This window comes from Zea mays, chromosome 3 (assembly GCF_902167145.1).
Source record: "Zea mays cultivar B73 chromosome 3, Zm-B73-REFERENCE-NAM-5.0, whole genome shotgun sequence".
In the NCBI taxonomy this organism is placed as follows: domain Eukaryota; kingdom Viridiplantae; phylum Streptophyta; class Magnoliopsida; order Poales; family Poaceae; genus Zea; species Zea mays.
In genome coordinates this window covers 219512611-219528165 of record NC_050098.1, presented here as the reverse complement: position 1 = coordinate 219528165, position 15555 = coordinate 219512611, and the positions used below count along the sequence as shown (strand labels likewise).

General features: G+C 40.9%; 1 long non-coding RNA gene across 1 annotated transcript; it reads right to left on the bottom strand.

The window, feature by feature from the left end:
- Positions 1–11479: 11479 nt before the first annotated feature.
- On the bottom strand, positions 11480–12921 carry LOC103651418 (uncharacterized). Its single transcript, XR_564732.2, has 2 exons — positions 12833–12921; positions 11480–11993 (listed from the first exon to the last, which is right to left on the bottom strand). It is a non-coding gene; the product is annotated as an uncharacterized lncRNA (long non-coding RNA).
- Between the last annotated feature and the right edge of the window lie 2634 nt (positions 12922–15555).

Sequence of the window (15555 nt, the reverse complement as noted above, 5' to 3'; positions counted from 1 at the left end):
TCTGACTTGGGAATTGATAAGGCGGGGTCCAACGGTGCTGGACTTCACCGCCCGCGTGCATGACGTGGTGGACGCCGACCGCCGTGGCCCCCAACGACGCGATTGGAACTATCCAACTGCTACATCATTTTTTTTTACAGATCAATTTCTTCTGCCACAACATTTACAGGATCAATCCCACTGATAGCAAAGGATGGGTTCAGTCTCTAGCCTTAGTTTATGTACCTGTTGACGATTTGATCCGGCTTCTGCCACAACATTTACACATTTGAGGTTTAACTTACAAGAATATTTATCCCGCAGTAGATCCTTTAGATTCAACCTCAACTATGTTGCTCTCATCCTTAATCCAATTTCCACGGACCAAGTCTCATACACTAGCGATTAGCGAGCAGGTTGGCTCCCTCTTAGGTTACCTTTCTCTCTTGAGCAAAAATAAAGTAAAATTATGCATAAATGAGGTCAGAACATTGATCGTTGACTCCACATTCACAACCTTCTAACCAATAGAACACATATATTTTTATATTATTAAAACAAAGTCTACTCACAACCATGTAACCAATAAAACACATATATTTTTGTGTCTTATTAAAACAAAACCTACTCATATGATATATAAAAACTGTAGTAATACACGGACAACTGACTAGTTCATCCTCAATATCTGTCTTTTACGGTCCCCTCCAAAAGATTTACTCCTCTATATCTTCTTCCTCTCCAGCAGAGACATATTTTACTTTTCTTTTTTGTACGTATGTATTTGTCATACTCTCAAATGTATTGTACAAATTTTGTTTTGCTAAATCTGTTGTTTAAAGTATTATAATGGATGGAGGAGAGAAGAGAGAAACTCTATATATAGATAATCCACCAACGTCCGAGTACCATTTGAAAGACGATGATAGAGGGATACATGGCAAATATCTCCACTAAATATAGGGTACATAACCCTTTTAGGGTTTATTGTTGGAGAGAGCCTTAGGCTAAATCCAACCATTCTCCCTCCAAAACCATTCTCTATTCATACTTTCTATTTATATTTAAATACCTCCTCCATGAGATTCAGCTCCCCTATATATTATACATGAGCTATTTAACTTTTATACATTAGTTTTTTAGAATTTTAAAAAAATACTACAATATTTATATTATTATAATACACATTGTTATTAAGTAATTAATTTTAAAAAGTATTTATTTTGTAGCTAAAAGCACTTATTAACTAAAGGAAGGAGATTAGAGTTCCCCTTATACATCGTGATGAGCGTAGCTCGCCCTCGTGAGGGGGAGTACACCCTGAAGAGTGGAAGGGGTGTTGAGAGGGAAACTTTGGAGAGGATCTTAATAGAAAACTATGCAATGCTTGTGTGTTGCGATGGCACACAAAAGAGTCGAAATAGAGAAGCTTAGATCAACTGGTTGATTACAAATAAATATAAGGAGTTTTTTGCAAAAAAAAAGTAGGGAGGGAGTCCAGATGGGTAAGCTTGGATCGCGAGTTGATTAAAAAGAAACATAAGGTGTTTTTTACAAAAGTGTTGCCACACGATGATGGTGAAAACCATACAAACCGGTATTTTATAGTAGTAGTCATTTTTATTTCCTTGTCCACAAAAAATACATCCTACTTTCCAAGGAATTCATTATTGCTAGCTTCTCTCATATAATTTGATCGAGGTGGCAACATTGCATTCAATTGTTGTATCATGTTCATGTTACTGATTTTGCTTTTGCTACCTATTTCTTGATTACTCTTGCCATTTGTTGCACATGAACTCACTTGATCTGTTTTTTGATAAATGCAGCAGCTCTCAGGGATGCCTAATCATTTGAATTACTGTTTATGCCTTCTCTTCCATGTCTCTGTGTTGCAGCTCCCAGGGATGCATAATAAAGGAGTCAACTGTTGGCAGTCGAAGGATCGTATCGATATTGTCGCAATTTCTGCTTTTACATCCTCAAGTGGAGTATGAATATTACTGTCAGGGGCTTAATCTTAAGAGCCATGCCGATTTAGCTATTCAAACTCTTGTTTTTCTATCTTATAATTTTATCTTGGTGGTTTGAGATTTTTGGATGTGCTCTATTTTTGGCAATGGATGGTTTGGATCAAATGATCTAGATTTATTGTAAGTCAGGCAAGGTTTCTAATTTAATGTTTCGTAACAGCTTTCTTTGTTCAGTGTTCCATTCTCACTCCTTATCTTTGATGATAAGTGAAAAGTGCATCTTCTCCTTGCATGACTCCAGCAGCACGCGCAAATGCTCGTGGATACACATTTTATGTGATCACGTCCTACCATTCATGCTTCCAGTAGATCGTAGATGCCGTCGCGCAAAATGAGCGCTCACTCGTCTGATCACGCATTTTGCGCGTGAAAAGAACACGGGCCGACAGGCAGGGTGAATTAGGGCTTTTAAAAACTTCGCTAATTTAGTCCACGAATAAATCCTTAAAACAAAACTTATGCAAATAAGTAAAGTAGATTGTGCAAACTAGATTTTATTTAAGTGTTGCTATCTCTACAGTAAAATGAGTATTGCAACCTAAGTTCTAATCCTATATATTCTAAACTAGAAAGGAGAGATTAAAATTTAAGTACTTAATGTAAATACGGAAGCTAAAGAGAAAAGGTAGAGATGCAAACTCTCGTGGACGACGTCGGTATTTTTACTGAGGTATTCAGAATCGCACCAGGTCCTGACTAATCCTTATTCGTGCCCCTACATAAAGGGTAGCCCACGCGATGGCCAAGCACCATAGACGAGTAACTTCGAAGAGAGTCGTGAGCCTTCTCCACGTGCAAGTTGTGCTCCGCTTCTGGCTCCTCTCGGATGCTCTCGTCTCCTTCACTATCGAGATTCTGGGCGAAACGCCGCGAACCTCGATCTCTCCGGTACACGTTGGCGGTCGCACCACAAACTTAGTTGATGATGTGTTGCAAGACTCTCGACCCACTTGGTACAATTACAACGGCTCGCACAAGAGAGGGGGGGTTTTGTGGGTTTTTCTAAACTCGCCCAACTAACTAGGAACAACCTAAAGCAAGCACATAAGAAGTCTAACTAATCTAAGCACTTCGCAAAGCACCTACGCTAATCACCAAGTGATTCTATTAAGCACTTGGATGTTTGAGCACTTGAAAATGTGTATCACATGTGTTGGTATGTTTCTTGGGATCCCACACCATCAAATGGCCTGTTAGATGATAATTATAGTGCCCCCACTCAATTCTAGTCGTTGGAGAAAGCTGCATATTTTTTCTCTGCGTGTGCACCAGATCAATCTGGTGCACCACCGGACCGTCTGTCCGAGCTTCCACGTCAGCTAGCTGTTGCACTTGTTGGCACTGTAGATTGTCTGATGTGCCACCTGCACGGCCCGGTGCCCACCATGTCATATAGCCATTGGCGACTAGCCGTTAGACCATGGTCCGATGTGCTATCTTCCCGAGAGCCGATTGTAGAGCTCTCTGCGCACATGATCTGATGCGCCACTAGACCGTCGGGTGAGCCATCGGTGCGCCAGCTGACAACCCACTTCTTGAATCTTCTATCTTCTTTTCTTGGGCTCTTTTGGTCTTGTGTCTTGGACTTGTGTTGAGTATTTGTGAGTCTTCTGCGGAACTTTTATGACTTATTTTGAGGTGTTGCATCCTTAGAGCCTAAGTCCAATCCACTTTGCATCATGTGAACTACAAAACACAAACACTTAGAAAACATTAGTTCATCGATTATGTTGTTCATCAAACACCAAAATCATTCTATCAGATGGGTCGGGATCCATTTTCCTTACAGTGTGTTCTCTCTCCTCTATAGGAGAGCTTGTGCACTGGATGCTTTCACTTGTTTTGGTGTGCAAATGATAATCGCGAAGTGCGGTTTGCACACCCACATGCGGAAGCTGCTGGGGACAGCCTCAACCATGGAAAATGACTCCATAACATGTTTCTTCTACCCCTGGTAAAATTGAGGAATGGAAATATTGACTTGACCTCTTATATCAATGATTGAAGGACCTTTATTCTTGCTAATAACACAAGTTACCAAGTATCATTTGAACTTCTATGTCAAGGAGAAGGTTAGGGAGGCAAAAGCTACTCATTTGGGGCACCATTTACATTAGACAAACTAAGTGCAACTCTCCTTGAGTAGAATAGCTCGACGGACCTAGAGGAGCACGCGATGCTAGACTCGACGTGGGTTAGATTAATGAGCAGCATGACGAGTCTACACACAAGGGTCGGCTGCTCCCCGCCTTGCTTGGTCACGGCGACATCAAAGGCCTCGAGCGCAACCAAGCGCGACACGAGGCCCACGTCCTGGATGAGATTGACAAGCGAGTATAACGTGGCCTCGCCCGAGCAACTGCCGCCCACGGAGGCTAGCAGGCGTCGGTGTGCGTCGTGAGCGCCCAGAGGCCGTCCTCCCCAGTCCCCACCCGTCAGCCTCCGCATGATGTCCACTGTCATGTAACACCGCAAATTCCTATATTTTGGGATTTAGAAGAAATTGTTCCATGATTTAAATAAATGTGTTTTCTAATAAAGATTAAGTAAAAACTTCCTATATGAATTAAGTTATCTCTTGTTAAACTTTATATTTGTAAATATGCTCCAAAGGATTTAAGTTAAAGTATACCTTGATAAATATTATACATTACTCTCTCCTAAAATAATTAAGTAATAGATATTGAATGTTTTTTTTATTTTCTGATTTGACTTCACATTCAAAATGGCATTTTCTTAAAATAAATAATAAGTGTGTGAGTCTTTGCCTAAATAAACGAATAGACTAATTAAAATAAACTGTGCATCTCATGTTGTTTTTTATCTATGCATTTGAACTTCAGTTTGAGACTCAAAACTGATTTGAATTTGTAGTTTACATTGAAATAGAAAAGATAAAATAAAACATAAAAGAGGAAAAGAAAAAGAAAAAGAAAAGATGAAACCTTACCTTGGCCTAGCTCGGCCATCCGGCCCACTTCCAAATCCTTCCCACGCTGGCCCAGTAGCGTGCTTGGAGCTCATGAAATGGTGCAGGATGGGTCCCGCATGGTGTCACACCCAGATTTAAGGATAAATCCATATGCATCTCACATGTGTGTCAGGATCAAGTCTGACACATATGATGACTCAGTGTACAAAAATCAATGTCACATCTTTATTACTTAATACATTTTTTATATAAAATAACTAAATAAAATACACCATATGATGACGACGATCCTCCACAACCATAGTTGTCTAGGAGACAACAGTCTATGCCTCTCTGAACTCATCATAGCAATCTTCCTCCGGCGGTACCTACTCTTGACCTAGTGTGACTATAGCAGGGGTGAGCTCCCATACAGTTATCGCTCAGCAAGTGTGGGGAAAGTGTGTATGTGCTCACTTATGATTGGAGCTCAAGAAGTGTAGTGTAAGGCCTACCAAGAAAAATGGCTGAGGTTGAGCATAGCTTTTAATTTTGTTGATCAAAATTTTATTAGCAATTACTAAGTATAAGTAAATATGATCACAATTAAATAACAAATCATTAATGAAAGATCCCATGATGCAGTGGATGTTAAGTTAAATTTTATTTCATAAGATACTCATGTGAGGGTCCGAGACGTTCATGATCATGAGCATGGCTGATATACCAATTTTACACTTTGTAGAGGTTACGCATCTTTATCTATAAGTCATGATGCCCATCTTCCACGGGGTCATGAATCTCGTACACCTCTTTCGAGGAGGCAAGGAAGGGTGTTAATATGAGGCCTTTCCAAAGTTCCACTAGCATGAGAAAACCAACTACGGTTTCAGGCAAAAGGAAGTATAGGAATCTCTCGTTAAAAAAGCTATCGCAGACAGATCAACTCAACAACCTCCCTATACTTTGCAGTGATTCACTCCCTATTTGCCCCTTTAAGGAAAGGATTCTCACACACAAGCATTCCTAATTAATTAGCCAAAGGCGTCCCATTCCACCCTTATGGTAGCACTGTTGTCTTGAGTGGTCACTCCATGTTTCAATTAACAAAATGATCTTATCATTGAAAGGGAAATGTGCCCTTGGGCCAATTCTATTTGTTTTGGTGATTAAATGTTCAACGCATTACTACGGACTAACATCTCTTCGTATGAGCATGACACAGGTAGTCATAAAGCAAATTAAGAAAAAAACACTTTTGGGCTTGAAAGTTGGCATACTACAAATCTATATGGTTCCTAGTGAAAATGGTATGCTTCTAGCACTTACTCAATTGTTTTAGCTACTAATCATACTTGTCCAAAAGGAGCAAAAGAAAGTTAGCAAGAAAAAGAGGAACCCAGGCTGGTCTATGTAGCACCGGACGGTCTGGTGACTGTCCGGTCGAACGAGCCGCTCTCGGAAAAAAGCTGGCTCCCTCGGCTATAAATCATCGGACGGTTCGCATGGAGCACCGGACAGTCCGGTGTGTGAGCCGGCCAACGTCTACAAGACACGTTAGTCGAAGCCAACGGTCAAGAGGAGCACCAGACAGTTTGATGCCCCCATCAAACAGTTCGGTGCCCCTAGAAGCAGAAAGTAACCAGATAGGGATTCGTGAAAGTTGCACTATACAGTGTCTGGTGCACTCGCGGACAGAAGGCAACCAGTGCCTTCCAAATGGAGCTCCAACGGCTCCTATGCCCCTTGGGGCTATAAAAGGACACCTAGGCACCATGGAGCAGTACCCAAGCACCCTTTGAACACACTACAACTCCAAACCTTTGCAACCATGCTTTTGATTTGTTAGAGAGAGATTTAGGGACGTTTTTAGCTATAACTCTGTCGTTTTGTTTCATGCTCTCTCTCTCTCTTTTCGCTTGTGTGCGTGTTGTTGTTGCGTTGTGCTCTTGTGTGCGTTTCTACTCCCTTCCTTACTACGTTTTGATGGTAAACATTTGTGTAAGGTGTGAGAGACTCTATTTTTTGAAGATTCCTCACAAAGGGATATTGACATAAGGAAGACTACTATGGTACTCAAGTTTGATCTTTGGATCACTTGAGAGGGGTTGAGTGCAACCCTCGACCAAAGGAGGTCACCACAACATGGAGTAGTCATTGGTCGAACCACGGTAAAAATCATCGTGTCATTTGTCCATTTACTTATTACGATAACTGTCTTCATGAGTTCTCTACTCGCTTGCAATATTGCTCCTAAGTTTCATACTCATCTTAAAGGACCAATCAAGAGAAGAGTTCTCCCTTCTTCTCTCTTTTCAACCTAACTTGGTTTTAGTTCTCACTAACGTTTATTATAAACCAAGTTTGTGTTGTTTAGAGTTAATTTTGCAGGATCACCTAGTCACCCCCTCCTAGGTGCTCTCAATCATACATAATAATAAAGCCAACAATAATAATAAGGCATGATCATAATTCATATGTAACATTATTTTCCAAAACTAGGTAGAGCAATAGCAAGACTACCCAATAATTCATTTGTATGCAAGGTGCAAGGTAAACAAGACTAGGTAACCTATTATATCCCAGCGGGTTAGCCTAACAGTGCATTAGGTGAGAACATAGAAGTTAATATTATTAGGTCAAACAATGTGATCAATGACATAACTTGCCTTTTTTGTGCAACTCCAGGTACTTCTCCAATTTGAGCTTCCTCGTAACCTCGCTTCTATTCGCAGCAATACATATAGATAGGCAAATCATGAATAAAAATAACATTACGCCAAGCATGAAAACAAACTGCATACTAATATTCTATGCATCGACACGAAACCCAAGGTTCAAGAACTATTGAAATCGGAGTTAAAACATAGAAGATATGCATTTTCTAAGTTTCTAGAATTATTTTTATAATAAAAATTCAATTTCGGAATTCATTTATATTAATTAGGAAATTTTCTAGACGACGGGTTCTATTCTTGGAAATGTCAGGGTCGATGTTCTAAAATCTAGGACTATTTGATGATATTCTTTGAACACACGTGTAATGCGGGTCAATTTGCTAAAATCTCGAGGACTATTTAATAAAATGGTCTCAGATGAGTGAGTGGGATCAACCTGGTTTAATGTGCAAAGGGGTATCTGCTATTCTAATCTTGTGCACTCGTTTACGACTGGACGACCTAGATTTAAAGTATCCAACCGATATGGCATATCTAATCTCAGCCATCCGTTTGAGATCCCACGTCCAGCAGCTCTCCTTCCTTCCGAATACTCCTGACAGCGGTGGCATAAACCACGATGACATTGTCGACAACAGACGTTGAACCGTGGCTCTCGTGGCCTAAACCAAGCAATGTCCAGCGGCAAAATAATGCGAAGGACTTAGCAAACTTGGGATAAGGTACCTCACTATCAGCGATGACCGGGGTAGAGCTGGCCACGTCACTGGGCGACGCGACCATGATTTTGGAACACCGGTGAGAAATTGTTGCCTAGACTGCATCCCTCTCATCTCAACTCTCCCGGGTACGTGATTCACACGCGCTGGTGAATCTCCACAACCTCTTCTAGAGCATATAGTAACTTCAGCGCTCTCTCATGATCATCATAGGGAAGTTGTGCCTTGTTGGCACGCATCTTGTTCACAGTCGACTGGAACCGAAAAACATCGTATCAATGGTCTCTCCAGCCAACTGCACAAAGTTATCGTACTCTCTGCGGTACGTCTCAAAGGGTATTGTCTTTACATGATCGTTGCCCTCTTGAAATTTCTTGAGGGTGGACCAGATCTCGTGAGCCATAGCAAAGTGTCCAATACGCTCAAACTCAGCCAGCGAGAGGCACAAGAACAAAGCGTTGTGAGCTTTGTTGTTCGAATCATGGAACTCCACTTGAATTGGAGTGATTCATTCACTTGTAACACTGAACGCAACATCGAGGTATATCTCCCAAACTATGTACCTTATACTCTAAATATATGCTGACATGCGGATCTTCCGATATGGGAGATAGTCCCATCGAAGAACGATGAATTGCAAACACCATGTTCCATGTCACCTTCGTGGATTTTGAACCAATTAGGGAAGGGAAATCTTTAACTAGTTCTTATACCAATTGAAGGATCGATGAGGCGACCAAAGGGGGGTGAATGGGATCCACTACAAATTCTTGAACTATGAGAATGGTAGTTGTGACTTGATTCCCAAAATTATCCTGAAACCTCAAGGGACTCACAAACACCCAGATCATTGTGTATTTCAAACTAGTGTCGTTTGAACACACCAAAAATCAAGAAACGGATCAACCCAACTATCAGCCAAAAATCAGAGTAAAAACGCAAAACACAGGGCACGGAAGTGTCAAACTACCAAAAAGTGATAGAACTGCCTCAAACTTTGTGTAACACCCCGTCCACTCCTGGATTGGTGGTACTTACTCTTGGCAGCTCTCTAGGATCATATATTGTCCTCATAGACCAACACGAGCCTTTGGTGCGCACTTTGTCCTCACGCATGCACACCCGAGAAAACTTCTTGGTCGGTCACCCATCCCAAATTACTCTAAGTCAAGCACGCTTAACTTGGAGGTTCTTTCGAGACAGACTTCCGAACAAAAAGATGCACGTTATTGATATGAGTACTCTATTAATTTTATTAAGCCTTGGGCTAGGATATCCCATCCACCGGGGCCAAGATATCACAATCCACAACCCCCTCCCGTTAGAAGACCGACGTCCTCATCTGTCAACCCCAATCCATGAACCTCCCCTCTTAGCCACGTCTGTGTCAAGTGTCGGCATATGCCATGCCATGTGACCACTCCGGGCCCAGATGCACCATGCACCATATACCTGAACCCCTAACCCACACACGCCTGTGAAACCGCGAGGGTGGGCTCTGCTACCATTTGTAACACCCCGTCCACTCCTAGACCGGCGGTACTTACTCCTATCAGCTCTCTAGGATCATATATTGTTCCCACAGATCAACACGAGTCTTTGGTGCACACTTTGTCCTCACTCATGCGCACTCGAGAAAACTTCTCGGTCAGTCACCCATCCCAAATTACTCCAAGCCAAGCACGCTTAACTTGGAGGTTCTTTCGAGACAGGCTTCCGGAGAAAAAGATGCACCTTGTTGATATGAGTACTCAATTAATTCTATTAAGCCTTAGGCCAAGATATCCCATCCATCGGGGCAGGATATCACACTTTGCAGAAAGTTTGTGCGGGGATAAAGAAGTCTACTGGTGGAGAATGAACCCGAGCAACTCAAAGATCAAAACGCAGATCAGAAATCCCATCTCGGTCGGGGTTTTGTTGGGGTTTTCTATTTTGAGTTCAAACTGAGTTCTTCTCAAACCATGACCAAAATTTGCAACAACAGAGTGTATGTAGTGATCTAAGAAGTGCAACTCACCACCAATCAATCCCCAAACCAAATCCTCGCATAAGAACTCAATGGTTCTTCACAAGATCACAAAACTGGAAGAGGGAAGAACACAAGATCAAAGGACTTCAAAAATTCAGCAAGGGAACAAACTGGGATTGAACCCAACCAAAACATGTGGGCCAAATCGATGATCCTTCCTTGGATTAATCATTGCAGATTATAGGCATAGTCGATAGAACAAAATCGTTGTAGATCTCTTGGCTAAACTGGTGACTACCTAGAGAGGAAAACTAGGAGTTCTAAACAAGTGCTCTAAACAAAATGGCAGCCAAAGAGATATTGAACTAAACAGACCTATGCCTCTATTTATATAGGGTTATTTACATTCCTAAACTACCCCTATTAACATAGAGTCTATCCACACTGCTAGGGGCAAAATAAACCAACTCCTAGGTTTTCCATCCGACGGCCACGCGCTCCACACGAAGTTGCTTCACCTTGATGTACCCTTCGTTGTGATGCCACATGTCGCTAATGGTTCCCTTCAGAACCGCCTTCACCGAGTTTTGAGGCCCAAACTCACTAAAACATGTCGTTCATACCACAGGGTGGTGTTTTTAGGCTCAACCACGAAACTGCCATGAGTATCTCACCGCGTGCATGTCCCCCACGTCCTAGACACGTATCCCACCAGTCCTCGACTGCGCCGGCAACATAGCTCGCTCAGCCACGTCCTCGCGCGAGTGCATGTCCCAGGTGTCAGCCACCATGACTAGTCACCCAGCTACGTCGTTCCATCAGCCAAGACCCACCACTCGTCCTTCACCGCTCCCAGTTCATCAGCACGAGCCCGCGTGACCTTCACCTCAGTCGTCGACCACAGTCCCTGTGCTCCACACCTGCACACCACAAGCCGATCGACATGGTTGCACATACATATTCTCACTCCCTGGTCAGTCCATGACTCGACCTGAGACACTATTGTTGGTCACTCGTTCTCGATTTCTATACACAATCAAAAACAAGGCAACGTAGTATTAAAAAGACAGACAACCTTTGTCACGAAGAAGCCATCCCTTTGGGATGATTCCTTTGGAGACGAAGGTTAATTGTTAGATGAATAAATCATGATTTACCAATATGAATAAATGAATATGTAGGGAGTATAAAAGAGTTTACACATGATGGCTCAATTGAGATATGTCAATAACATATTCCCCCTTTTGTAAACTAACTTTACAATTGTACCTTTGGTTCTTCAGAGATAATTACAATGAAGGTGTTGTAGAGAGAAAATTACATAACAATTGCTCAATCCGCCAAAAGGTACTTTATGTGGGCACTATTAAACTATTTATAGGGAATCGAACAGCTTCATACGAAATTACACTTATGCCCTTAAGAATTACACATAAGATTAACAAATGGTACATGGATAACATTGTCTTCTGCCTTCAGTATTCCTGATGACACCTTCTCCTTGCACCACCTTCCATTGTTATTATGATGAAGCTAACTTTGTTACTCTTCCATTGTTTTACTACTGAAGGTGGTCTGATTCCGAAGCTCCTGCAATGCTTGACAAATATACTGATGACCAATGGTTAGTCCGTGTTTTTGAGGACCTTCGGAAGACGAAGGCCCCCAACAACTAGCCGTAGACAATCACTCATCATCAACCTGAACCACAAGGGAAAAGTCGACCTTGTGTCAGAACGTTAAAGGTCGCTTCCTAGAACTTTCAAGTTTTATTCTTTACAATGGGCAATAAATAATGTTTTGAGAGGACAAGTGTTAGAAAACTTTACTCTCAAAGAATGGTACTCTTTATTTATACAATATTCTGAAAGAGAAAACATATTTCAGTTGTTCATGCCATTTAGTAATACACCTGCTAAAATTAGTTTTCGAAGGGCATCAATGGGAAAAAGCTATTCTTGAGGAATAATTTTGCTACAGAAATTGCATCTATGTAGTTAGGTAACAAACATGACTATATCAAGTGGCCATTTAACAAAGAAGATACTTTTGCAGTTCAAGAAATATATAGACATTTAGTAAACCAAACAACTCTACCTCTAAATAAATATATCTAAAGGTTCAAATAACCTCTAAAAATTAAGAATTTTGTTTGGTTCTTACTAAAGGGGGTAATCCAGACAAAGGACAACCTTACAAAGAGAAATTGAAAGGGGATGGTAAGTGTTGGTAACAACAAATAGATCATTCAACATTTATTTATTAATTTTCATGTTGCAAGATTTATTTGGAAAGTAGCTTTTGTTTTACTTTCACCAATTTGGATGGCAAATTTCCTAGGAGTTTGGCTGACGAGTAGATGACAAACTAGGTTCTCAAATTTATGTGGGGGCAAGTGTAATTATCTGGTCCATTTGGTCGAGCGAAATTGATATGATTTTTTATTAAAAAAAATTATTCTTATTTGCAAGATGTTTTCATGGTTATGTATTGGATTCGCGTCTATGTTTTGGACCATTCTTTGAAAGAAAATGACGTACCAAGAACTCCGTATGTAGATGGTGGATTTGGATACCAAGTTTGGACACTTGTCACAAAGTCGCCTAGAGGGGGTGAATAGGCAAAACCTGAAATTTATAACTTAAATCACAAACTTTAACCCCTATTAGGCATTAGAACGAGAATAAAAACAATCAAAGTGAGTGAGAGAGAGTTCTTGCAAGAGTTTCTCAAATGATTGTGGAATTACTTTGGGAGAAACTCAATTGATATAGAATCAAACGCAAGCAAGAGAACTAAGAGAGAGGGGAGAGGAAGTAATAAATCACAATAAGAAATCAACACAAAGAACATGGGCGGTTTGTTTCTTGAGGTTCGGCCCCAAAATACCTACGTCCCGTTGAGGAGTCCACTAAGGACGGGTCTTTTCAACCCTTTCGCTCTCTCAAATGGTCACTTAGACCACATGAGTGATTCTTCTCAATCTCAAAGGACACAAAGTCTCCGCAAGGATCACCACACAATTTGGCGTATCTTGCTAGCTTTACACGATGAAAGAATGAGGTTGGGACTGAGAGTGAAACACAATTAAGAGCACAAGAACTTTGCAACAACTCAAGAATGAATCTCTCGCAAGGTTCTAACTCTTTTCTAGCTCAAATCACTTGAATGTGGCGCTTGGATGCTATCGAATGCTTGGGAGTAGTTTCACTAAGTGTAGAGATGTTTGGTGTAGCTCTTGTGTCTTCAATATGTTAGTTGTGGTGTATTTATAGCCCCAACCACCCCCACATAGCCGTTGGAATGAAGTGGGGAAATCTGTAGCTTTCTATGTTGCACCGGACCTTGACCAGTATAGGTCCGGTGGCAAACCGAATCCCTAGCGTACTACTATAGCAGGGAGTCATTCTGACAGGGGTAGGTCTTGTTAGAGGCACCGGACCAGTCCAATATGCCACCGGACTTCTGTGACGTTAGCATAACCGTTAGAGCTGGAGATGACCGTTGAACTGTCAGACAGGCCGGTGCGCCAGCTTCTCTTCGGCTTGAAAACCCACCTCTCTGGTAAAGTGGTCCAAGGACCCACCAGACTGGTAGGGTGCGCCAATTACCCGAGACTAGTTCTAGACCCCTCTATCCATTTGATCTGGTGCACCACCGGACTTGTCTAATGCGCCTATATACATACCAACTTTGGCAAACTTGGGAAATTCTTCTTCAATTGAGTTTGGCTACACATGAGGGTGTTCCTATGACTTAGACAAACATATTTAGAGACTAGCCAACTAGTTTAAGTCATGAAACATGGTTGTTTTGTTTCCTTCAACTCATATTCCTTCTCTAGCTCAAATTGGCTCCAAATTAGTGATATTTTAAAATTGAGTTTTCCAACCTTTCTAGATGTACCAAATAGGTTTCTAGGGGTGTTTAGAACTTACTCAAAGTGTTGAACTATTGCTAGTTCCTCTTTTCCAAGTTTTACCCCTAATTGGCCGGATATGAGTTGTTTCTGACTTAGAATCATATTGGTTAATCTTATGAACCTACGGACATACACTTGATAGATTGTGATGGTCATCAAGCACCAAAATCAATATAGAAAATGGTGGTCATTTCCCTTTCAGGAGGTCGTTGTTTTTTTAACGCACGAGAATGAACATACAATAATCTTGTTCATTCCTTCGAAGGTGTTGGAGAGAGAAGAAAGATATTATGTTTCATATGTCTAAAGAACATATAAATCAAGCATAAGGATTGGTAGATTAAATGCTTAAGTGAACAACATTACACAACATGGTTGGCGACGAATAAACAATTTCATATATGCAACAATTGGGATCAATGATTAAGTTTATTTGGGTATCAAAAATTGAATGATAGAGGAAATATTGAAATATACTTCGACATCTTGTACCTTTGGAATCTCTCCGGAGAGAAGGTGTTGCAGACGCAGGATAATAAATGGTTGATTCAAGTGGTTGTAGTATTGTTCAACTATTTATAGGGATGACTAGTATACATCTTTGTATCAAATTACATCATTTCCCATGTTATTAAACTATAGCCCTTTGCTATCGATGGAATACAATTACGTCATTTTACAATTATGACATGACACGCATACATTTCCTTATCCTCGAGGACTGTCTTTGTCTTCCTTTTCTGAAGGTGCTAGTCTTTGTCATCACTTGCTTCAGCCTCACATAACCTTCGACTTTGTACATCACTTGAAGCTTCTCTAAATGATAGTGTTTGTCCCTAATTGAGGTCCTTATCCTTAAAAAATATCTAAATATTAATTTTGTTAATATGAACCTTCGACTAGAGACCTTATCCCTAATAGTAGCCCCTCATGAGATTAGTTCATCCTCTATAATGAGATCAAACGCAAAATACACACTTCAAAGGCCCTATGACAAAGGTCCAAAGAACACCTCCCTTTGAGTTTATTATTGAAAATGGAGACTATAAAATACATAAATTATGCATGAAGGTGTATCTATTTTGATGGGTCCTAATGATAGTGAGTGCTTGATGCATGGTTCTTCAATTTGTGTGTTGCACATTTATATAAGGAGGTGTGACCCTCTTTGTGCCACACATTATTTATTTCTTATGCCAATAGATTGTTGCCTCGAGCTCTACCTCTAAAGTTTTCTTGCACTTTAGTAGCCACTTGTGCCTTCGAAGCTTTCTTGCACTTCATAGACATCTTTCATCTTTCATTCTCTTTTGCTGAGACCCACCTTTGTACTCAATAGAT